The sequence below is a fragment of the Pituophis catenifer genome, unplaced genomic scaffold, assembly GCF_029215685.1.
Source record: "Pituophis catenifer annectens isolate HBS135680 unplaced genomic scaffold, rPitCat1.0.hap2 SCAF_6, whole genome shotgun sequence".
In the NCBI taxonomy this organism is placed as follows: Eukaryota; Metazoa; Chordata; class Lepidosauria; order Squamata; family Colubridae; genus Pituophis; species Pituophis catenifer.
This window is the reverse complement of record NW_027256886.1, coordinates 27,166,065-27,191,625: the sequence shown is the minus strand read 5'-3', so window position 1 is coordinate 27,191,625 and position 25,561 is coordinate 27,166,065.

The following is a 25,561-nucleotide window of genomic DNA, read 5'->3' as shown; positions in this document are numbered from 1 at the left end:
GTGCGTGCAATGCAAAATTTATTATTTTCACAATCTGTTATAAATTGGTAGAGAATTTAGCCGTAGAGGACCACAAAACCCCAATTTGCTGGATTGTTTATATTTTATGCAGAATGACTAATCAGATAACCACATTTTAGCCTAGCTTGTAGCATAAATTAGTCCTGTGTACTTAAGAACTGTGTATGATTCAGCATATCTTGAAAAGCAGAAAATTGGGTTAATTGAGTAAATCATGTTTAAATAAGCCAAGAGAAAGCATATCATGCAAAGATAGCCGTTTTAGACTATGCCTCTTTTTTAAATAGCATATTTCATTCATTCCTATGCAGTTTATTTTAAAATACTTGGTAATTATTAAATGTATTTATGTTTAATGTCAAAATACAATTGCAGCACACTATCATGTTTCCCTGAAAATAAGACCCTGTCATATTTTTTTGAACCCCGAAATAAGCTGTTGGCCTTATTTTTGGGGAGATCTTATTATTTTGGGGTATGTGGAGCAAGATGGGGGTCCTCTTGCTGTCTTACCTGATTTCCAGCTCTGCATTTAAATATTTTTGGGGATGGCTTATTTTTTGGGGAAGCTTATTTTAGCGCATGTGCTCAAAAGCCTGATCGGGCTTATTATCAGGGGATGTCTTATTTTCAAGGAAACAGAGTATTATAAGAGCAAAAAAAGCAAGATTTCTTCATATCAGTGCTGCTGTTTTTCATACTGGCTTTGGTTGGCTTTTCATATATCAACTCAATTTAATACTGCCTAGAAAGAGGTCAATTTTGTGAAAATAACATTTGTTTTCTACCCAGATTAAAATGAGACCTAAAGATAATCCCAATGGGAAATCTTTTTAGACAGAAATAGATTTCAACATGATTTATTTATCAAGATTTTTTCTTCAAACTGTTGTTTATATCTGATAACACTGAACATTTTATGGATTTTCTAGATAGTCACATTTAATCAACAGGATTGTGATATAAACATGCACTGCATAAAATAGGCAATTGTGCTAATTGCACTGTTTTATTTTCACTGGAGTAGAATGATGTCTTTGAAAATGTAGTCTAGGAATGAACAATTATTTTATCTTGACTATCAATATTTCCTTGGAATTTCCTAAAAATACTATCATTAGTCATTTTGCTGCTAGGAAAAATAACTGATTAATAACACTGAAGTAGAATATGATTAGCAATTGGTATAACTTGTGTTTCAATAACTTAAAATCAGAAAAAAGTATATACAACATAAAAATTCTGCCAATATAGGCACATTCTCCTTAAGTGTCAATTAAAACGTGCAGTGAAAATGTACCTACGTGTTCCCAGAGTTGTTAGGCCTTAAAAGATATCCATGTGCATCAATTTCACAACATATATAATATGGTACTGTCTTTTCTCCAGAAAGATTGCCAAATTGGACAATGCTGACTTTTTGTTCCTGCTCCTTCAATAATGTTTTCAATGGATTATTTATTTAATTATTAAAAAAGATTTTACATACAGGTTAAAATTAGCACTAAAATAGGTACTAAGATCATTTAACATCAAAAAGCTTAGTATAACTTTATTGTTTTTTCTTTTTCCTTTCTTTTAATATTAAAACATTAATAACAAATATTAGTGACAAATATAATTATCTGGTTCTGAAGGCAAAACAGAAGAAGAACCTCTCCTGAAGAAAGTTTTTAGTGGAGTCATCTCCAAAAGGTCATTAGTGACAAGCTCACAATAGAGAGGCAGTCCCTTACCCTTAAGCCATTTAAATCTTGAAAGGTCACTGCCAACATCTTTTGTTGTCCTTGATAAGCAATTGGCCACCAGTATAGATTTTTCAGCATTAGTGTGATCTCTGTACTTTATATCTTAAGACTTTAGCTTGCACGATTCATCTACTGATACATGAAAGCTCATTGGATGTTGGTTGAACAGGTCACTCTCTCTCAGTTCAGCAACTTCACAAGATTGTTATGGGAATAAAATGAGGAAAAACTTCCATGTATCCAGCCTTGAGCTCTTTAAGAAAATATAGGATATAAATGCAACAAATAAATTGCACTGAACAACACCAGAGAAGGAAATAAAACATAGTAAGTAGAAATAGTTAAAGGATGATGTGCACGTGTGCATATGTGTGTTCTCTAAAGCTTTTACTACATTGAATATGCATTCTTCTTGTGAAAATATTGTAGGAATGTCAAAAAAGTTTCAATACTATTTTCCAAATCTGTTTTACACATCCTTTCTCTGGATGTTTTAAACCATTTAACTAAAGCCCAGAATATCATCGAGCTCCAGCTACCGGCCTTCGATGACATCTTTGTATCTCGCTGTTTGAGGAAGTTGCATAACATTCTCAGAGACTCTTCCCATCCTGCTTCCAACCTTTTTGGACTGTTGCCTTCTGGCAGAAGATACAGAACAATTAAAACTCAGACCACACATTTTCTGAATAGTTTTTATCCCAGAGCAATAATTGCACTCAACAATGAACTAAAGGGCCACCATCAGTGAGCTGTTGGACAGAATTACTTGGTCTGTTGTGTGGATGTTTGGGTGGTTTAGGGGTGGGGAATTTGTGGTGGGTGGGTGAGGGTGTTTGGGTATTGTTATGTGTGTTGGACCTGGTCTTTGGGTATTAAGTGAATTTCGTTGTATGGGTATACTGTGTATGCATGTACAATGACAATAAAGTTGTTGTTGTTGTTGTTGTTGTTGTTGTTGTTGTTGTTGTTGTTATTATTATTATTATTATTATTATTATTATTATTATTATTATTATTATATGAATACAATATGAAATGTGTAGGCCAGCTATAAGGTTCCAAATCTGCAGGCCTTTCAATGGGATTTGAGCAGACCTGAAAGTGCTTTGACAAAGTATGCTTTGTCAAAACATATAGATAAAATACCGGTACTCATATTTCTTCCCTCCGTCTCCCCTTCACTGCCTTCTTTATGGTTCTTTACTTGTTGCTTTTTTCATGATAGCAAAGAATAGCTTTCAAGAGGCTCTCATCTGCTTTATGCCATTAGTGTATGAGATATTTGCCAAGGACTTCTCATGAAGGCAAGAAGAATGATTTCTGTCATGGTTACAATACATATTGTGTTCTTGCTATCCACAATTAAGCAGACAATAACTACAGGCTTATTATTTTTATTTCAGGAACAAATATTTAGAAGAGAAAAGTACTAAGTACTATATAGAACAAAGATTCTCTAATGTTTAAATCGGTGACAAATTAGCCAATCTTGGTTACCCAACAAGATATGTATTATATGCACATTGATTAAGCAAGTGGGAAAAATGACCAGATATATAAGAATGTGTGTGTGTGTGTGTGTGTGTGTGTGTGTGTGTGTGTGTGTGTCTGTATAAATGAGTCAAAAGCAAACTAAAATAGGGGGGGAAATAGATTTTTTTTTTTAAAAAAATGTCAAATCAAATCAACAAGGGGGTCATTGAAGGACTTGGAAGTTTATCTGTGTCCTCAGGGTCCTCAGGGTCATTTGAAGTATTTCAATGACCCTCTAAAAGGATGCAGATGACCAGCTGTCTGCAAGAAATATAAATCCTTCCATTCCCCACCATCCAGTCAGAGCTGAAGAAGCTTCTTGGATGAGAAGCAAAATGTCTTCAAAGAAAAAAAAACCCAAGGAAGTCCAGTTGTCTCCTGAAAAGGCACCTTTAGGATAACTCGGGGCTCCTGCCTCTCTGTTTTCTAGGTAGCATCTTCTCCTCTTTCCCCAAGACCATTCATACATTCCATTACAAGTACTCCTCAGTTAACAATGGCAATTGGGCACAGAATTTCCATTGGTAAGTGATGCACTCATAAAGTATGACATCATACGACCACATTGCATAGTGACAAAAATTTTGCCATTTGCTGTTGCTGTCCTTAAGCAAGGACTGTGATTTGTAAAGTGAGTCAAAGAAAGGTTACACATAGGCTAGTAGGCAGCATGAGTGTGGCATGAGCATGGCAGGGATGAGAGTGGGTGCTGCTGGGCAGGGGAGGGGCATAGGTAACTTGTGGAGTATAATATTGATTTAACTTGGGAGACACTAGTGGGGACAGTTGCAAATAATGATTATATGGTTACAGAATGTTTCAACTGTCATGTGAGTCAGGTGCCCAGGTCATGATCATGGGACTATGGGGGTACTGGGATGGCTGGAACTTTGAAGACTGTTGATAAATATCACTCATTCAGTTCCATAGTAACTGAACAATTACTACATGACTATTCTTAAACAAGAACTATCTGTATTGGGATAGTTGATGGAGAAGGTGTCGATAGCATCACAGTTTACAATGGTTATTATATATAATTAAGTGGCAGTGAATTATATCCACTAGATTTTTTCAGCAAATATGTCAAACTAACAACAACTATGGGGACTGGAAAAAAAACTTTATTATGATATGTTATTAGAGGAAGAGATTCCAAAATAAATTATAACAATGTAAGCAACACATTTTTAATCACTGAAACTCTTGAATTGCAGAATAGCTACAATGTATGCTAGCTAAATTAGATATGCAATAAATGCAACCAAACAACATTTTACAAGCTAAAAATAACATATACCTGCATACTATCATTATTAGTTATTTATATTTTTGCAATAGTACAATTATTGTGTATTTTTCTTTATATGAAAATCATATCTGATTTAGTAAGCTATGGTGGCAATTCTAATAATTATTTTTACCCATCAACATTTAAAACCCACATATAATTCTATCTAGATATAATATTTCTTTGCGTAATTAACTTTTGCAACATTACTTTTTAATAGCTTTGTCTTAAACTTGAGGGTAATTATTACTAATTAACATTCAGAAAAACTAAACATCAGTTTAGAGTTTCAGAAGTAAAATCAAATACTTTATTATTTTGTATATTGAGTCTAATATGGAGAATAGAAATTAATTTAATCCTAATATTGGAAATTGAAATATTATAAAATTGTAATGGATAATAGGAGACAAGAAGTACCCTACAATTTAGTACAACAAACAATTACAATGCATGGTGAAACAATCACAATTCATGGTGAAGGGAGCCAATCTACTTCCCTCTTAGAGTAGGCTGCTACTACTCTAATTACTCCTGTTAGAATAGTGAAGGAGGAAGAGTAGGCGGCATTCCAGTTATAGAAAGGAATGCCAAGGAGGTAGAAAAAGCCTAATTCAGTAGTGAACTCCCCATGAAGTGACATGTCCATTTTAAGAGTGCTCCAGAATATCCACAGAAACATAACTCATATGACTGTAGGAGGTTCTTGGCAATTGGTTTATCTTTTTTGAAACACATCAGGCAGAAAGAAATCTCCAAATATTCAACCCCCTTTGCCCCATTGTAGCATTCAGAAAAACAGTAGTAAACAGTGTCTTTGCTGGTAATAGAACTTGTTTTATGGTAAGTTAGAAGTAGCATTAGATACATTTATCCATTCCCTTAGGAAACCTTGTCTTTCCTTAGCACTTTAACCATGCCTAGTTAGGTTGCATAGTTGATTTTCAACATTTGAGTAGTAAATGTAAAGGAGTTGGAAGAACTGCTAGTAAAATTGAGTACTCTGATCTTTGCTCTTTGATAGAAGTCAGCAAGCCTTCTTCCACTTCACTCCTCTTAAATTTAGGTAGGTTTGCTCTCCAGCCTTTATCAAATATAATGACAAACTTGCCAAGCAAATCTGTCATCTTTTATGGTCAGGTGAAGGGAAGATGCTGCTGAAGATTTCAGATATCTATCTTTACTTATGTACATTTCTATAAACTCAAGGGCTTAAGAAATTGATTTTTTGGAGGCTACCCATCTTTGAAATGTGTTGTGCAGTAGGATTCATTCCCAGTTACCCTTAACAGATGAAAGTTAAAAATACACTTGTCTTTGTGTTAACAAACTGTATTGAATTCCATTGAATAGCTGCAGCAGTATTGAATGATTTATGCTATGAAATCATGGTTTTCAACAAAAAGTAAATAAATCAGTTGGTTTTTCTCCTATGTATGGAAAAATTATATATGCTGCACAAATCACCTATCACTTTCTTTTTTCCTCTGATGTTTTATGCTTGCTATATTGCATATTCTCTGAGTAATATAAATCAAGCACAGATATTATTCAGATGCTTTGAAGCAGAATGCTAAATGTAGTGCTATAAGAGCTAGATCTCAATTGATCAGCAGACTAGTACCATTTTATGCCACCTTCCTGAGACAGATGATAGATAGATCTGAGAGAAAGAAAGAGAGTGAGTGAGAAAGAGAGAGAGAGAAATGATAGATATATAGAAAAAGAGATAGATGGTAGACAGACAATAGACAGGCAAACAATTGTTCTTGAGATTGTTCTTCCAGGTTAGGAACAGAGTACAGAAACCTGATAAACTTATAGCAATTTGAAGAGTACCTCCAGTTTTGAAATGCTAAACAAAGAACCAACAGTAATTTCCTCACCCAGCTTTGCCACAGGTCCTGTCCACTATTTGCTCATTCTCATCCAGTCTTAAAATAAAATTAATTCCTTTAACATTTTAATATTTCCCAATCTTTGGATCTGATCAGTTCAGGATCAAATATCTTTCTTTGGTTCTTAATAATGAATCTTGCCTTAGGTTTTTAATTGGGAACTTTGCCAACAATTGGATCTCATTTGCAAAGTACATAAGCCTCTATTGTAAATATCTCTTTATTTTTATGTACTGTTTGTCATATTTAATAACTGCCCAGCTCCCTCACACAGGGATTCTGGGCAGTGTACAATAAAACACATGATACCCAAACTTTAAATATGCATACTGAATTTTTATAGGAATTAGCAACTACCATCCACACTGCTTTAACATCAAATCATTTTCAGAGAGAAACATTGTTGACAAAAATTCTTTACATTATGTCCAAAGTCAACTAAACTGAGATTTGTTAAATTTTAATTTAACAAAGTTGGAAGGGACCTTGAAGATCTTCTAGTCCAATCCCCTGCTTAGGCAGGAAACCCTACACTACTTCAGACAAATGGTTATCCAATCTCTTTTTAAAAACTTCCAGTGTTGGAGCATTTTACAACTTCTGGAGGCAAGTTGTTCCATTGATTAATTGTTCTAACTGTTAGGAAATTTCTCCTTAGTTCTAAGTTGTTTTTCTCCTTGATTAGTTTCCACCCATTGCTTCTTGTTCTACCCTTAGGTGCTTTGGAGAATAGTTTGTCTCCCTCTTCTTTGTGGCAACCCCTGAGATATCAGAACACTGCAATCATGTCATCCCTAGTCCTTCTTTTCATAAGTTTAGACATATCCAGTTCTAGCAACTGTTCTTTATATGTTTTATCCTCGAGTCCTCTAATCATCTTTGTTGCTCTTGTCTGCACTCTTTCTAGAGTCTCTACATCTTTTTTACATCAACCAAAATTGGATGCAGTATTCCAAGAGTGGCCTTACCAAGGCATTATAAAGTGGTATTAATACTTCACGTGATCTTGATTCTATCCCTCTGTTTATGCAGCCTAGAACTGTGTTGCCTTTTTTGGCTGCTGCTGTACACTGCTGGCTCATATTTAACTGATTGTCCACTAGGACTCCAAGATCCCTCTCACAGACACCACTATTGAGCAAGGTATCTCATATACTGTACCTGTGCATTTTATTTTTCTTGCCTAAATGTAGAACTTTACTTTTTTCACCATTGAATTTCATTTTGTTAGATAGCGCCCAATGTTCAAGTCTGCAAATGGAGATATTCAGTAAGTCCTTTTAAAGAGAGGGGTTACTGAATATCTCTATTTGCAGCTTAATTGGGAAAGTTTACCCATGCTCTGAACTCACCAAATAGTGTGAGAAATAAACTTTCAACTCATTCATCGCTGTTCCTCTTATTGTGTCTCAATAGTAAAATAAGGCTGAGTTTTAACAGTTAGTTTTTGACCTGATTCCCATTTATTGAACAAACTAAATGTGAGAGAATGTAAAGAGGCTGGGAAAGGAATCAAAACAGTTCCTTTGTAGCTAATCAGATGAAATAAAAATGTTTCCTAATCCAAGATGGCCTTTTGTACTAATGAGTTTCACTGCCTGGCAGATCTATTTCTGCTTTTTTGCAAGCTGTCAACTATTTTACTTCTCTTTGTTACAAAAATACTGCACAAAAAATCCTCGTTTAGTGACCTTCAGAACTGTAAAGTAAAATAAAATGGAAGGAAGATTGCAAGCACAGTTGGCAACTGGCAACTATTTTGCTTAGCAAGTTGCCATTCTTAATTATGGTTGCTAAATGAGGACTATCCATATGTCCAACTCTGCTGCCTCCTTTTTATTCTAGTAACTTCAGCTTATTATCTGTGCATGTTTAATCATAGAGAGGTTACTTTTATGCAAAATGTTATAAATGACAGCGGCTGGATATTTTAATTATCATTATTATTACTAAATCAAATATGCATTGTGGAAATCAATTAAAATATAGTGCCCTGGAGTGTAACAAATTATATACAAGCTATGGGAACAAGCTAAAAAATGAATTGGATAAGCAAGACAATTTAAAGTATGAATCTACAAATGAGTTTCAATACTAATACAAAGAACAGCTTTCTTTGGAGCAGGTATATTTTTCTTCATCTAAGAAATATGCAAATACTCTTCTTTTTTATGGAATTTCTCAAAAACTGCCACAACTCTATCAAAGAGCCCCTTAACAGTTGTTGCATATACAAAAATTTCATCCATAGACACTAAAAAATATAGTCCGTTATTTTTCTATAAATTTTGGAGACACTCATGAATCGTAAAGAAATTTTACATTGTTTGTAGAAGAGCCGAGGTGGCGCAGTGGTTAGAGTGCAGTACTACAGGCTACTTCAGATGACTCCTAGTTGCAGTTCGGCAGTTCAAATCTCACCAGGCTCAAGGTTTATTTAGCCTTCCATCCTTACGAGGTGGGTAAAATGAGGACCCAGATTGTTGGGGGCAATATGCTGACTCTGTAATACTGCTTAGAGAGGGCTGTAAAAGTTCTATGAAGCCGTATATAAGTCTAAGTGCTATTGCTATTGCTATTGTAACAACCTGGTGAGTTAAAATAGTGTCAAATTTATTTATTTATTTATTTATTTATTTATTTATTTATTTATTTATTTATTTATTTTATGTGATTTGTATGCCGCCCTATCTCCGTAGACTCAGGGTGGCTCACAACAATAAAAACAAACCCAATGAAACATAAAATACATACAAAATACATAAATGTATTAATATAAATTTAAAACATATATTAAAACCCATTAAAATAATCAAACCCCTCAGTCCAGGTTGGGCGATGTAAACAACCATGTTTTTAATTTGCGGCGGAAGGTGCGAAGGTCAGGAGCCAACCGAAGCCCCAGGTGGAGTTGATTCCAAAGAGTGGGTGCACCCACAGAGAAAGCTCTGTCCCTGGGGGTCACCAGACGGCATTCTCTAGCTGATGGCACCTGGAGAAGGCCTTCCCTGTGAGAACGTACCGGGCGATGGGAAGCTGTTGCTGGCTGCAGATGGTCCGACAAATATCCTGGGCCTAAGGCATATAGGGCTTTATAGGTCATCAAATGGTGAGACTCTAGTACCAACTTTCTTGGCCCAGACTAAATTGCTCAATTAACTAGTTAATCCAAGTGTCTCTGAAAATCAGCAGCATTTCTTGTTCATATAGCATAATTATAACCTAAAGATTCATTATAATATAATGATTTACAGAATCTCCTTTCTGAAGGATATGAAAGGCAAAGATATTTTCTGGGTAAGAATTGATATTATACCATTTTTGAGAACAGTACACAAAATAATCAACCACATTAGCGTACCAAACAAATTACACTTTGAAGAAACTGAGTAAGCAGTTTACCCATGGTTATCAATCAATCAACAAGTAGCTAAGAATTAGTCACTGCTTGCTTTCCAGACTAACTGTTACAATTACTCAAAATTAGAAAAAGAAACCATTCTTCCCTCTTAACCTAACATTTGGTTGTAGAAGTATGTCCCCAGGTACCTTATTTTGTTGGACTATCATTATCTGATGAACACCATTAATACCAATATTTAAGAGATTCTAGTCTGTTGCCACTAGTTGATCTTCTTGAGTATGTTCATATCATTTGGCTACAATAACTGCTTTATTCAATGTCTAATTTTTCTGTTGCAGCTATTTATCCTCCATCGTTTTGTGAACATATGTTCTCATCTCCAATCAGATCGACTCTAACTCTTCATATTCACTTGATGTAGTTAATTCCCTAAGTATGTTTATCACATGGAGCCAGACATTAATCAGGTTATTGTATTCTACTACAAATTTAAACAATTTCATTATATGATTTCAGCATGGAATAAAATATCTATGCAAAACAGTTTATATGTAATACAGTACTCAAAAGGCTGGAGACTGACAAGAATGATTGAATGATGCTTTTATGCACATTCACTGGTGGGGGAAAACTAATTATTTTAAAGGTGTTGGGGAGGGGGGACGTTATTAGATATAAATCCATTATTCCACATTCTGCTTTTTACTTTTGTCCGTAAGAATTTTTTATGGACAAAACTTTGTCTGTAAACTAAAACTTTGAAAAAAAGGCATCAGTGTCCAAGTAGTGGCCTTAAAAATAGCCTTATTTGTAGTAAATATGAGGAACTTATATTTAGCCATCATCAATGCAAAAAGATATGATTGATAAAAATAATATATTTTATATTAGATATAATACATCTAATATATTATATCCAATATATATTGGGCATCCACCCCATAGATTCTGACACTTAATACTGATGAGTTAGGGAAGTTAACGATAAATAAAATAAATTTTGGAACAGCTCAGGTTAAGAGGGAATTGAAATATTTTATGGTCCTTGTGTAAAGCATATCTTATGACAGTGATGGCTAACCTTTTTGCCATTGCGTGCCAAAAGCGGGGGACCATAGGAGGGTCACACACGTGTGCCCACATGCATAATTCTATGCGCCCTGCCCTCCCGCGCATGCGCGTGTGACCCTCCTGTGCTCTCCCCGCTTTTGGCACGTGATAGCACGGTGGGCCCAGTAGGCCTGTTTTTTGCTCTTCCCAGGCTCCAGAGCCTCCAGAGGGTAAAAACAGCCTTCCCCACCACCATGGAGGCCCTCCAGAGGCTGGAAATGGCCCATTTGCTGACTTCCGGTGGGATCAGAAGGCCCATTTTTTGCTCTCCCCAGACTCCAGAGCCTCTCTAGGAGCCTGGAGAGGGCAAAAACGGCCTTCCCCACCCCCCAGAGGCCGAAAACGGCCCATTTGCCAAGTTCCAGAAGTCCCACCAATATGGTTCGCGTGCCCACTGATATGGCTCCGCGTGCCACCTGTGGCATACGTGCCATAGGTTCGCCATCACGGTCTTATGACAACTAGTTCGGTTTTGAAAACACACTGTCTAGCAAATATTTTTGTTTCATCTGTGCCATCTTCAGACTTTGATTTTGTTTGGCTTGGTTCTAACCACTGTTAGAAAGCGTAACTATTTTCCTCAATATGCCTTCATTATATAATAGCTAGCAGTATGCAAGGCCTAAAATTCATAACAAGCTTTAGAAAATTATCTAGAAGGGAATTTCAAAATGCAGCTGCATTCAAAACTAGCCAGTTGTTCATTCAAATATAACATAATATATTCATATTCATGCACCTTAGAATTAACTTTAAAAAAAATCCCTGACAATTTTTCACATAAGGCATGTTGCTTGTTTATTTCTAAGGGAGGTACTACATAACCATGCTAAATGCATTGTAGATGAGCACAAACCATTATTCTCTGTGATATTTTCTTTTCAGAGGAAAGGATCTCAGATTAAAACTTGGTGTTGGCATAATATTTTAACTGGCTGTGTATTTGCAAGCCTGGCAATTCCTATGGGAAAAAATGTGTGTTTAATTAGTCAGGAGTTACCATTTTGAAGACAAGGAAATTAATTTTAAATATATTGTTTCAATGTGTAATTTCTTCTGGTTTACTTATATACATACTTCCATGTTGAAACCTATTACCATGCATATGCATCTAAAACGATGGTAAATTGGCTTACATAAATCTTTGATGCTCAATTTGATTTTGTGTATTTTCAAGAGTATCTATATGGCCGGGGAAAGAGACCAACTTATTAATTTATTTTTTCTATATAATGCTCCATACCCATTGATAATTGATTTATCAGATACATGACAAATTATTTTAAAGGATTAATGTTACATTCCTGCAGATAGGAAGAATTTGTGAGGAGCTCATTGATGAGTGCAAAATGGTACATACAGTAGAGGCAGCTGAAGTTCCTACATGTATATTTGTTTACTGTACAAAAGGCAAAATCCATATCAAGGCATAGAGAGATTGTCATGATATACATTCAGATACCACAGCAACTGACTGGATATTTCTATTTTGGTTTCTCTCTTCTCTAAGCATGAGCTTGATTTATTCCATTTCTGTATCCATCAAAAGTCTTTCTCTTTTCTGTTCAGGTGACAAAAATCCATACAAACCTAAGTACACTTACATGGTAACATGGTACAACTCGTAAATCCAATGTACACATCACCAACATTCCCATAAACAATTCATGTCTGTATTTTTTTCACTGTTACATTTTTAAAATACTTTCAGCATTTGAGTGGTTTTAGTTTATATGAAAAAGAATAAAAAGCCTCATGCCCAAGGCATCCAGTTGCCATAGAGCGTAAGGAAAATGACCTTGATGGAGATATGCAAAAAGCACTACATAGGCAAAAGCGATTTAAGCCTTTTTTTGAAGTCCGGAACAAGATAGTATTTAGAACTGAGTCAGGCAAATGTTTCCTTGATTCACTGGAACATAAGAAAGCACAGTACAATCATACTTGCAAGATTCTATTAAATATTTTTAATTATCCTGTAGAGTTGATTTCTCTGTAGAAAGATCTATCAAGTGAGACTGAACATTTCCTATTTTTTCTGTTAGTGTATAAAGATATGAAAAGGTTTGAGATCAGGAAGTTGTTTTACCATGTATGCGGCATTCCGTTAAAGATCCAACTCAAATTCAATACCAGGTAGAGTTGACTGGCTGAGATTATGCACATTTTCTCCCCATCTCAGCTTTATTTATTGGCACACAAATTTGGACTACTGAATTATGCACTGAGTCTTATGTTATAAAACTGGTATTCTTGGTCCTAAAGAAATATACTTGGTATCAGTGATATTGGAAACAATGGCAAAAAATCAGTTTAACTAGAGAACTGAAAAAGAATTTAAGTAGCTCTTTCTTAGAACAGATTATCAATGTTTTCATTAGCAGTTTCATTAATTCATTTTTGTCATTTGTATGCCATCATTAGAAATAGTTTTCTATCAGGTAGTTCACAGAACGAACAGGATTATGTTAAAATCACATTTAAAAAATAAAACAATTCATGATGCATAAGTATAAAATGTGTTAAAGTTATTACTTACTCATAAAAAAATCTTGTTTTAAAGAATTTCTTAAAAGGTTCCTGTAAAATGATTTTCTGACCTTAGAGCTAACAGTGTGAAGGCTGTATTTCTGGCTACAGTGGGCAAAGTCTGGGATTCAATCATTAACAATTGGTTTAATCAAATGAATGCAAATAGTCCTTCAGATTACCTGATCCTATTTTTTTTTTTTTGAAGAATTAGATATACAGGAAAATCAGAATTTTAAGCAGCTTTTGAATTCATGTAGACTGCCAATCTTCATACTTTTTGTGGTTTTCCAAGTGGTGAAATCCAATTTTTTTTACTACCGGTTCTATGGGCATGGCTTGATGGGCATGGCTTGGTGGGCATGGCAGGGGAAGGGTACTGCAAAATCCCCATTCCCACCCCACTCCTGGGGGAAGGATACTACAAAATCCCCATTACCACCCCACTCTGCCTCCCAGAGGTAGTATTTGCCGGTTCTCCGAACTACTCATAATTTCCGTTTTCTGGACTGCTCAAAATTTCCGCTACCAGTTTTCCAGAACCTGTCAGAACCTGATGGATTTCACCCGTGGGTTTTTCCCTTCCCTGTCCTGTTCTCTCTCCCACCTTCTTCCTCTTCCTGACTTAAAAAAACTACTGATATTCAGAAATTCATTATCGAGTCATTGATTTAGAACAAGAAGCAGCATTTTCACCCATACTATCTTTATAATATTTTCTGTTAATGCATCATATCGAAGTAGGAAAAGCAGTGTCATTTCTATCTTTAATCTTTCAAAAAGATGGATGAAATTGTCTTCAAAGTGAGACTCTTGTGCTTATGTTGCAGTATTTAAAAAGGGAAGGATGAACAGGTACCTGCTATATTAAAATATCAGGGGAAAACATTTATCTCCTGGTTCTTCTTTCTAATGTTTATAAATATTTAAGGGAGTGAAAGTAATTTCATTGTGCTACTTTACTTCATGAGCCAGAGTGCAGTCTTGCCACTTGAAAATTGCTGCTAAGCAATGAAAACTGCTTTATCTAGGATTCTAAATAATGTCCTTCTTGCTTCATTTTGTTAGATACCTAGTAATATTTAATTTATGAAAATTAAATTGCAAGGGTAATGCTGAGGAGAGTATGATAAAATAATTCTTAGTTCAAGTATTGTTAGAAATTACTTAGTGGAGTATTAATTTTCTTAATTATTAGACTGAGGCAGATATAAATACCCTAACAGTCACACAAGGAGTGTAACAAGGCACAGGAAAAAAAAGAGTGAAAAGAAATTGACAAAATAAGTTAAGAGCAGGATATTAAAAGAGAGATAAATGTAACTAAATTTAGTCTGGGCAATGGAATGTTTGTCAACCACACTTGCCTTTTCCAAATCCAAATTCACATTGTATATAAACATTATTTTGCTATTATGTGAAATTGAAAACATTGTATTATTGAAATGTGTTTGAATATTAGTATTGTAGTTTGCAGTGTCAGATGTCAAGAACAAGAAAAGTCATGCAGAGTTACTTCTAAGCAGCTTTATTTATTGTTCCTCACTTATAGACTTCTTGTTAAACTAAAGCAACTGCTTATATCATTAAGTATCTTCTCTGAGAACTTCTAAGGAGAAGCTACTTTGACCCTCTTTCTCCCAACTAAACTGTCTAAAATTTGCTGTTTGGTCCAGTCCTAGGAATCCAGACTACACTCTGTTAAGTCTTCTTCTTTTTTTTTCCTTTTTGTAAATTGACATCTTTCAACCAGTTAACCATTCCAGAATTTCCAGCATAGCTTAGTAGGAACTTTGCTGATCTTTTTTCTGTTGCTGTAGGCTTTCATTCAGTTCCTGTAACTTTCTGACTTAGTAATGGCTGGACTGCACATCAAACTTCATCTTCTAGTACTAGAGGTCACAGATTTCATGAGTACATTCTACTTTCTATATAGTCCAGGCCTGTATTGTTTTGGTGGTCATGAAGTTATAAATGGATACAGAGAGTTGGGTTTCTGCTTTGTTTTGTTTTTTAAAAAAGCAGACTTTTGTAACCGAGTTAGTCATTCGTACCACAAATTTAATAAAAGTATAGCTGCAATTTTGCTTTAATGAATATTTTCCAAATCAGCAGTTTGAATGCTGATGATGTTTTTTTTAAAAAAAAAAAATAGATGTAATTACTATACAATAACAAACCGATATATTTTTTTCCACAGATTGGCAAGAGAACTATTAATATAATTGTTTTTGCTTTAATACCTGTTCCAAGTACAAACCAATACAAGGCTGTAATTATAAACATTGTTAATTAGTTCCTGACAGCTCAAGTCTATTAAAAATAGAGTCATTTTTATGTAATTGCTCTTCTTACAGACTATAAATCAGCCTTTTTTTTTAACCTGGAGAAACTCCTAAAATAAGTTTCAGGTATCAAAGTGCCCCTGCATAAAAAAAGGCCAAGAAATACAAAAGCTTGACAATATTATTCACTTCTACCCTACGCAATCAATGTTTTATCATGTTTCTACAATCAGCAAAGTATCAAGCCGACAACTGAATCACAGCATATAAAACTTCCCATTGCTATAAGGACCAGCCTTGGATGATATGCAAAGTTCAGAAAACAATATGTAATTTGCTTCAATCACAATATTTCATGGAACTGTAATAATTTTTCATTGTCCCAGTTCCATAAATTGGGGCTGTCCTTCACACACACACTGCAAGTCTTAAGAGGGAAGAGAAATTTCAGAAGCCCCCTCTTTCAATGACCAGGCTGGATAGCGATTCAGTTCTGGCAACTGACAGCATGAAAAGGAGCAGTTGGTATGCAGCTGCTAAATATACCTGACCTAAACCCACAAAACACAGAATAAACCTACATGCAGATCCCTTTAGTTTGCTTGGGATTAAAATCTTTCAAAAGAGCTTATGCTATTATATAAAGTTCTGAGACTACAACTAGCCCAGTGTGTTTCTCTAATAGTAATTATCTATGGCAGCCTTTCTTAACTGGGGTTCCATAAAATTATGATTCTTTATCATTTCACTTTTTTCTTCTTTTAGAAATGAGTCCATAAAAGACTACTCCAGTCTTTTAAAAAAGTGCTTCTTCTTAATGGATTTAATGATTGAAGAAGATGAGATTAAATAAGGGATTAAGATGTTTTCTGAAACAATTAAGAGGGAATTGTTTTTTTAATATCAGTTGAAGAAAAGGTCAGAAATCACTATATTCATAATTTTAGTCTCTTTCTCGTTCTTCTTTTCTTGCACTTTTTTCCCTATTTTTTATTTAGATTGACTTTTATTTTTTGTGAAATTTTTAATAAATAGAAATTTTAAAAAATATTGGCAAAGCTTAGACAGTTTTACTATAGAAAACATTGATTCATTGAGCTGAAATCAGCACATTTCCCAGCCCTTTTGTATACAAAACTACAATGCCATATCACTCAATATGAGTGGTTGGTTGGTTTAAATTTATTCCAGGACTAAAAAAAAAGATTGTCTGGGGGCATGGTTTTCTTGAAGCCAACACTTCTGCTTTGGAATTGTTCATCTAGCAGGGTAAACGTCAATCATTTTCCTTGATGTTATCTTGCTATAATTGTTGAGCTTCTTTTGCCTTATTTATTTTCTTTACAAATAGTAAAATTTGTACTATTTTTTTAAAAAAATGTATTCATTTTAGAATGCTGGCATTATAACAACAAGCACAAGAAGAAGAATTTCTGTATAAAAATATAGCATGGTGGTGCAATAGTTAAAATTCAGTATTTCAGGCAAACTCTGTTTACAATCTGGAGTTTGATCCTGAAAGGGCTCAATGTTGACTTAGCTTTCTATTCTTCTGAGACTGATAAAATCAGTACCCAGATTGTTGGGAGCAATACGCTGACATTGTAAACTGCCCAGAGAGTTCTGTAAAGCACTATGCAATGGTATATAAGTCTTAAATGGTACTGCTATTAATTATTCTACATTAATTTCTGTAGAATTTAATTTCAGTACTGAGAGAATAACAATTAAAAAAAAACATGTTGTAATAATAGAATAACAGTATAAGTTAGATTTCTGTACTTAAAATATTTTAAGAACCTTAAAATAATTCTCCCAAAATGATTATACTTTCAATATAGCCTGATTGAGTGATTACATGCCATCAAGTTATTGTTGATTCTTAATGTATAATGGTGATCTGTCCTTAACCTGGTCTTTCAACTCTTCCATTGGCACCCCATTGTCATTGTAACTGAGTCTATCCACCATGCTGCTGGTTATTATTTTCTCTTCTCTTCTCTTCTTGCCCAGCTGTTTTGGACAAACAGGAAGTTTGAGGAAGCTGAGAAGCTTCCTCAACTTCTTCTATAAGAATTTGGTAGCAATGAGAGAAACAGAGAATTCAGATGCCTCCCTCCTTGTAACTGATTGGCAGATTGTATAAGGTCGGTAAAATGAGGACCCAGATTGTTGGGAGCAACATGCTGAGACTGTAGAGAGGGCTGTAAAGCACTATGAAGCAATATATTATGTATATTATATTATACATAATTTTAATAATAATATAATAATATTATGTATATTATGTAAAGCACTATGAAGCGGTATAATAGCTATTGCCATTGCTATCATCTAGTCTGGCTTTGAATTATGATGATGGTCTTGCTCTTTTGTATCTCAGAAAAGGCTCTTCTTGGAAACTGTCAATTGTTCCCATTGACTAACTAAACATCTTATGTGGATGAAGACATTTAGTCTGTGAAATCTGGTGCTCTCTGAGTATAGTTGTTGCTTGCAAATGACACAAGTGTATTAATGATCTTACCTAGTCACCTGAATGAAACACTGCAAGCAAAACCCAAGGTGAAAGAGCACCAAAGATTCCACAGTTCTAGCTACATATATATTTTCTCTTGTTGAAGAAATTTAGTTTCTTAATATCAAGGATCACTTCAAGATAAGAAGTACAGTCATTGAGGCTGATTTTACTTTGGCAGACTGCCCTAACTTCTTTGGAAAGAATTACCAGTAAATTGGAGTAAATTTAAAATTCAGATAGATATGCTGTATATTGAAGTAATATAGCCCAGGAATAGATATGCTATATCTTTCAGTTGATCTTGTTATTTGCTTTGCAATTCTTTTTCTGTAAAATGGATATTATTATTATTATTATTATTATTATTATTATTATTATTATTAAATTTTTATACTGCCCTTCTCCCGAAGGACTCAGGGCGGTGTACAGCCATATTAAAACAAACATATACCCATAAAATTTAAAAATAATTAAAACATATTAAACTTTGGCCCTTATATTAAAAAACCTTATATTAAAAAACTACAGACACCCAATTAAAATTCATTTTCTAAGCCAGCCCAGCCTGTTTAAACAAAAGAGTCTTAAGGGCACGGTGGAAGGTACGTAGGTTGGGGATCCTGCGACTCTCCAGGGGCAGTTCATTCCAGAGGGCAGGTGCCCCCACAGAGAAGGCTCTCCCTCTGGGTATCGCCGGTCGACATTGTTTGGCTGACGGTATCCTGAGGAGTGCCTCTCTGTGGGAGCGTATTGGCCGGTGGGAGGCTATCGGTGGCAGAAGGTCATCTCGTACATACCCAGGTCCTAAGCCATGGAGCGCTTTAAAGGTGGTAACCAACACCTTGAATCCCACCTGGAAATAATTGTAGCCTATTGCAGAGATAGTTAACAGAGAGAACTCAGTAGTATTTTTCAAGTTAAACAAGTTACCCCTTGTGATTGATTGTGAAGAAACAACAATATTCTACCACAGGCTTATTACATGAGTTTCGGCAACAATACATTCTTACGATTGGGAGAAAAAGCAAATGTACTTTTTTGTTGTTATCTTTCCAGAATTCTCTCATGCAAGCACTCTGATAATATATAGCCTTCAGACAAGGCATTTTCTAATGCAAAACACATCAGTATGACATTTTACTGTGCAGAGAGTAGAAAGAAATGGTTCACAAATTTTCTGTCTCCACTTTTGCTTCCATATTTCCATTATTGGCCACGAATAATAAATTGCATTTCCAAAAGCAGAGAACTTCCCCCTCAAAAGTCATGTCTAAAAATGCATTATAATGAATTATCACTGTCCCTCAGGAATTAGACTAGATGTAAAAGGTAAGATAAATAGTTTGAGGAACAAAAACTGAATTTAGTTTTTAGTTTTTTGCTTTAGTATTTATTTTAGTATTTATTATACTTCTGTATTTATATTAATCTTGAAACAATACATTAGAGAACATTTATATAAAATTTGAATTATAATATATTTCAGGTTTTTTAAAAAATATGGCATTTGATATTTTGAACAAATTAATAACATTAATGATATTAATTAATACTAAATAATTTGGAGTGTTGAAGATAGAAAAGTCAAATATAAGTGATATTCTGAATATATCTGATAAATGGAGTAAGTGATACCCTATCAAAGAAGAACTAACCAACAGTAGCTTTTATTAACAGTTCAAAAAATTTAAAGAGAAGGAAATTGAAGGAAGAAAATTTAAAGGGAAGGAAATTGAGAGATTTTCTTGATCTCCTTCCTTACCATGATGTAAACATTATATGTATCTTTAGTCATTATAGACTAAATGGTAGCATGGATTAAACGAACAATAAATAGCCCAGCACAATCAGAATTCCTATATGATATAGTTCTTAAGATCTTTGGCAAAATATGGAAAAGTAGATGTGGGGAGTTTGTGCAGGGACACACCTTCCTAATCATTCACCACATGTACAAATTCTTTGTACATAATGCAAATGTTTGATTTGATTATACCAGCAGAATAAACAATGCCCTCTGATAAATGTCACACAAACTGTTAATATGTTTAAATGAAAGGATTTTACATTTCTTTTATGCATAATTAAAGGAACAAATTTTCTTCTGTCTGATTTCAGAAGAAAATTGAGTTTATATTAACAATTTTGTGTTGAGCTTGAAATTATATCTTGCTTTTGGAGTGTCTTTATATTTTTCAAAAGGCATTGAAGTTCTTGTTTGTTTTTTGAAAAAGCAATAGTAAATCTTCTTACATATGTATACTCTGTGTGTGTGTGTGTGTGTGTGTGTGTGTGTATTCAAATTCTACAGATAGAAGTGAAATATTTGATTACTTACAAAAGCAAAATAAATATTATTTTATTCTTTACATAATATCAGAACAGAACAATATTTTCAGGTATAACAGAAAGAAGGAGCAAAAATGTTGGAATTGAAAATATTAAAATAAATTAATATAATTAACAGACCATCATGAGTAAACTCATTTAACTATTCTGAAGAGGGAGAGGATTATTATCTACTGGTAATGTAGGATGATGACAAGCGAAACTGAAAGAACATATCATTCTAGTTTAGATACTGGCTTTATCATCTTGCCAATGATAGTAACAGATGGGGATGGATGTATAAAAAGGGAGGAAGAATCCATCTTCCAACATAGTTAATTAACCAGGCCTAATGTATGAGTGTGAAATAGATAGGTGTGTGCAGAACTTTTTGTTACTTGACTCAAGAGGCAGATAGACTTAAAATGACCAGTAAGGTACTTTAAGCAGTGTATGGGACAGAACAAGCTTAGGCTATACCAAGGGGGGAAAAAGGTCAGGAAAATAAAATCCCATCATCCCTCTCTGCTAAGGAATATTGCTTAGGTTCTCTGGGAAAGTGTTTGTTCTCCAGAGAGAAACGACAAAATGCTAAATTGTCATGATTCCTAGAAACCCAAGAAGAAAGCAGAGAAATACAGCTACACAGTATGAGAAGTACAATGCCAAACACTGTACTGAGATATTATGTTCACACTAACAGGTTTTTCACAATAAAAATACATTCACCAGAAAGAGCTGTGACTCTCTTCAGGCTGTCAACACTGCATCTTTCAATGCTTTACAGCATAATTTCAAAGGCAGTACTTGTACACAGTACTAAAAAAAATATTATTGCATTTCAGTACTGAGAATTTTGTTTATAATATTTTTTTCTAATGATCTCAGGTAAAGAATTTGTCTTTTCAGTGCTACTGTACCCTGAAGTAACATTTTCACTGAGCTATGACCAAGACTTGAAGTAGTATCTTTGCTTCATATGAAGAGGATATTTTCGCCCTTAGGTACTGAATTTAAAATTAGTATTAAATTGCATTTGTCACACTCTCGCCCATTCAGACAGATTCTTTGATAACTTTTGCAACCCCTTTTTGCATTTATTGACTAAAATAATGCAAACCTCTCCACCTCACTATTGTCATCCCTCCCCCATAGCTAGTAAACTCATGTAGGAACCAAAAGTCCACTAGTTTCAGCAGTGCCCATTTATTGATTCAGGCCTCCTTAGAAACTGGCAGAACTATAAAAGAAAGATGTATAATGATGAGCTTCGAAGTAAGCATTATCATGAGGACAGCAATTGATCAATATGTTATTCCAATACTAATAAAATAGGGTCAATATATAAGAATAGAAAACAAGCAGTTTATCATATTTCACCACTCACCCATTCCCCAAATCATCCTCACAAAAGCAGCAGCCAGCTGGAGGAGTTCTAGATGAACAATTAAGAAATAATTTAATGTCATCTCCTGCCCTATTTTAGCTTAAGTTTCTTCTTCTGCTCCCTCAGGCTCATTGATAGGTCAAAGACAGATTTACATCTGAAGGGGAAAGGGAAGGACTCTAAATCTTAAATTGCTTCACAATGAATCAGACCATTGATCCACTTAATTCAGTTCTGTTTATATTAGAACTGGGCAGAGTTCACCTCTATGCAATCTGTTAATTGTTTTTTAGAAATACAAAATCCACCAAGTACACTTTGGTGTAAAATACACTTAGAATAAAGTAATTTAAAAAAAAAATATGTGTAAGGATAGAAGGGCATGGAGAACTGCCATATCCTAGATTTATTTAGATTTCCTTCCTTTTTCTTTTTCTATGTACTTAGTTTTTTCTTTTTACCATACATCAGTTTTGTTTTATTTTACACTTTGTATAACATTGCTTGTCTTAAAAGGGATTATTATGGGCATGATGTAAGTATGTATTTAATAAAACTAAACTGAGCTTTGAATTTAACTCCCAAGGAGTTCTGAAGCAGCAAATTAAATTTGGTTCTTTGGCATTGTTTTGCAAAGTTTTGAAGGCAATTTGGACTTTCTGGCTTTGCAAAGTCTGCGACTGAATTAGAGATCAGTAACAACAGGGGCAGGTTCCAAATACTATTGCTACTAGTTTGCTCGTGTGTGTGTGTGTGTGTGTGTGTGTGTGTGTGTGTGTGTGTGTGTGTGCTGTAAGATCTCTTGTCCTCTTCTTAATATTGCAGGAGGAATCATTTAATATGTAACTCTTGAAGTTAGGATTTATATTCTCTAAAGATTATAGCATCCATGGTGTTTACATCCCACTCTGCAGAAGAAGAAGAAGAAGAAGGAGAAGGAGAAGGAGAAGGAGAAGGAGAAGGAGAAGGAGAAGAAGAAGAAGAAGAAGAAGAAGAAGAAGAAGAAGAAGAAGAAGAAGAAGAAGAAGAAGAAGAAGAAGAAGCTGTGATTAAATATTTTATCAAAACAAATCTCAGTTGGATTAAATTGAATCTTATTGCACTCAAATTTCACATTTAAATATTTCAATTAGCAACATAAATTCTGGGTTCAATTAAGGTTGTAAATTGTAGGTGTATTCACCTAGCCATTTTAGTAGCAGCAACACTTTATTCAAGGCAAGAAAAAACACAGGTATTCTAGAGGACCTGTTGGAAGAGTGAGTTGATGAATAAAAGCTCTCCCCCAAAACTTTTCTCGTTCTTTTCAGTAATGAATCTGAAAAAACATGCTAGATGATCAGTAGACATCAAAGAAAATACATTTATCCAATTCAAGGTTGTCAAATAACATTGAGTGCAATGGACTTCTCATCTCTCTCTCTATCTGTGAGGTTTTAGTTTAAAGAGTTAGTCAATCTTTATCAATAGAATGGAATGTGTTAGTTTATTACAGCAGCTCTTGCTCTAGTATGAAAATCTTCCTATGCAATCCTTCCTTCTTTTCATTTTCTCTTAAAACGGATGTTTCCTTATATATAACTAACCACTGGGCATTTTATCTTTCTTATACATATACTGTATATTGCTACGTCTTTTCTTTTACATAGATTTTACAATGTGATCTGCTCAATGTGATCTGCTCATTTATTTATAATGGCACAAGTCAGTCTTTTCATTTTATAAAATGGCATTAGTACTGTCTATACTGTCTTTCATCAAATTTTAATTTTAATTTATTATAAACCTTGGAAAAATATTCCAAGATTTCTATATTACTTTTTCATATATTTCATTCACATCTTTTGAGAATATTATTATCCACTGAGTAAACATTTAAAATAATAATTTGGATTTTGAAGGATTACAGTAATTTTGGGAGTTATTTCCAAATACACCAAGTTATTTGTTGATATCTTATTTATTTCTTAAGTATCTTAGTATCTCCAAATCCCTTTTCAAAATCCACATTTGTATGTAGTTTTCAACATGCATACTTATATACACACATACATACCAACAAAAAATTCATTCTCTAACTAGAGAAAGTAACTGAACCATTGTTAGTAAATAAATGCATATACTTTTATTATTTAGTAAACTATATTTAATATTTTAAAATCATTGGTGTAATTTGCAGATGCCTAGAGGATTATGGGAAATGAAGAAAGCATATTGGACTTTGTGTCGCCAACTCAAACTAGTGACCTGTGTGTTGTTTGTTTTTAATCCCACTGTTTATTTCTTTGTTTCATTTTTCTTTAAACATATACAAATTTGTTTTGCTTCTATTGTTATTGTTTTTCCTTTCCTCTCTTTCCCCTCACCCCCAGGGAATTCCATTCAAGGAAGTATAGAAAATAAGGAGCTGTCTGAAGTTGCCTACATTTCAGGACATACATAAATATCGGGAAGATAGTTATCAGGCCCCAAAAATCAAGAAGGACCTGTAGTGAATCTTCCAAGTTGATTTCTTTCTTTATTACTTTATTTTTTCTAGATCTGTAGACAGAATCTTGCCAAAGTAAAGCAAACTACATAAAGCCTATACTCTGTTGTAAGGAATGTACTTCTACCCCTCCTGAGAATCCACCTTCTTACTACATTCCACCATAGTAGCATATATCATGGTGGTATGCAAGATATATGCCATATTTTGTTCCCAGAAGGACACTAACTAACCTGCAACAAATACAATCTCATTGTGTTGAAGGAGGGTAAAGATGAGAATGTTAAAGTCGGACGACACACTAAGACTCATCATGAAAAACAACAATTTTCTAAACAAGGAAGAATGATGTCTGCAGGAAGAAAGAATCTACTAGAAAGAAAACAGGAAGATGATTGGCAGCATGTAACTCAAAGCACCGAGAGATGTTCCCCATCATTGGAAATGTAGAATCAAGTTAAACTGTCTGATGGATTACTCTTAACCATAGCCTTAACCTTCTGGAGAAGTGTGTTCATTCAGGGTTCCATGGACTGGAAGAAGACAAAAAGAAACTTTTGTGATGGAAGTAAAGAATGCAATAGTTATCCCAAAGAGAAAAAGTCAGTGATAATGGATGACTCACTGCAGGATGGAACAAAGTTGTCAATTTCTGACCATGATATTTAGGGAAATGTAGTATCTCCCAAGATACATGATGTGACAGAGATGTTTGCCCAATTAATCAAACCTACTGATCACTATCCCTTTCATCTTTAAATATTGGTCCTACACACACATATAAAAGGATGGAGCTTATGCTGTCACATCATAATTCATGTTTTGTCATTTCTATGAAATTTCAACTGTTGCAGCACTCTAGTTGTTTTCAAAATAGTCTAGTTGTTTTCAAAATCTTAATCAAGTAGAAGTCAAGCAGTATTTACATAGCAAGTCATATAAGAAAATTGTTTTTAATTAAGATATCTTCAAATAGCCTCGGGAACACTGGCATGAACTCTTCATTAATTTTGATTTTCTGCAATATCTGCTTAGTTAACGATAATACAGTTATC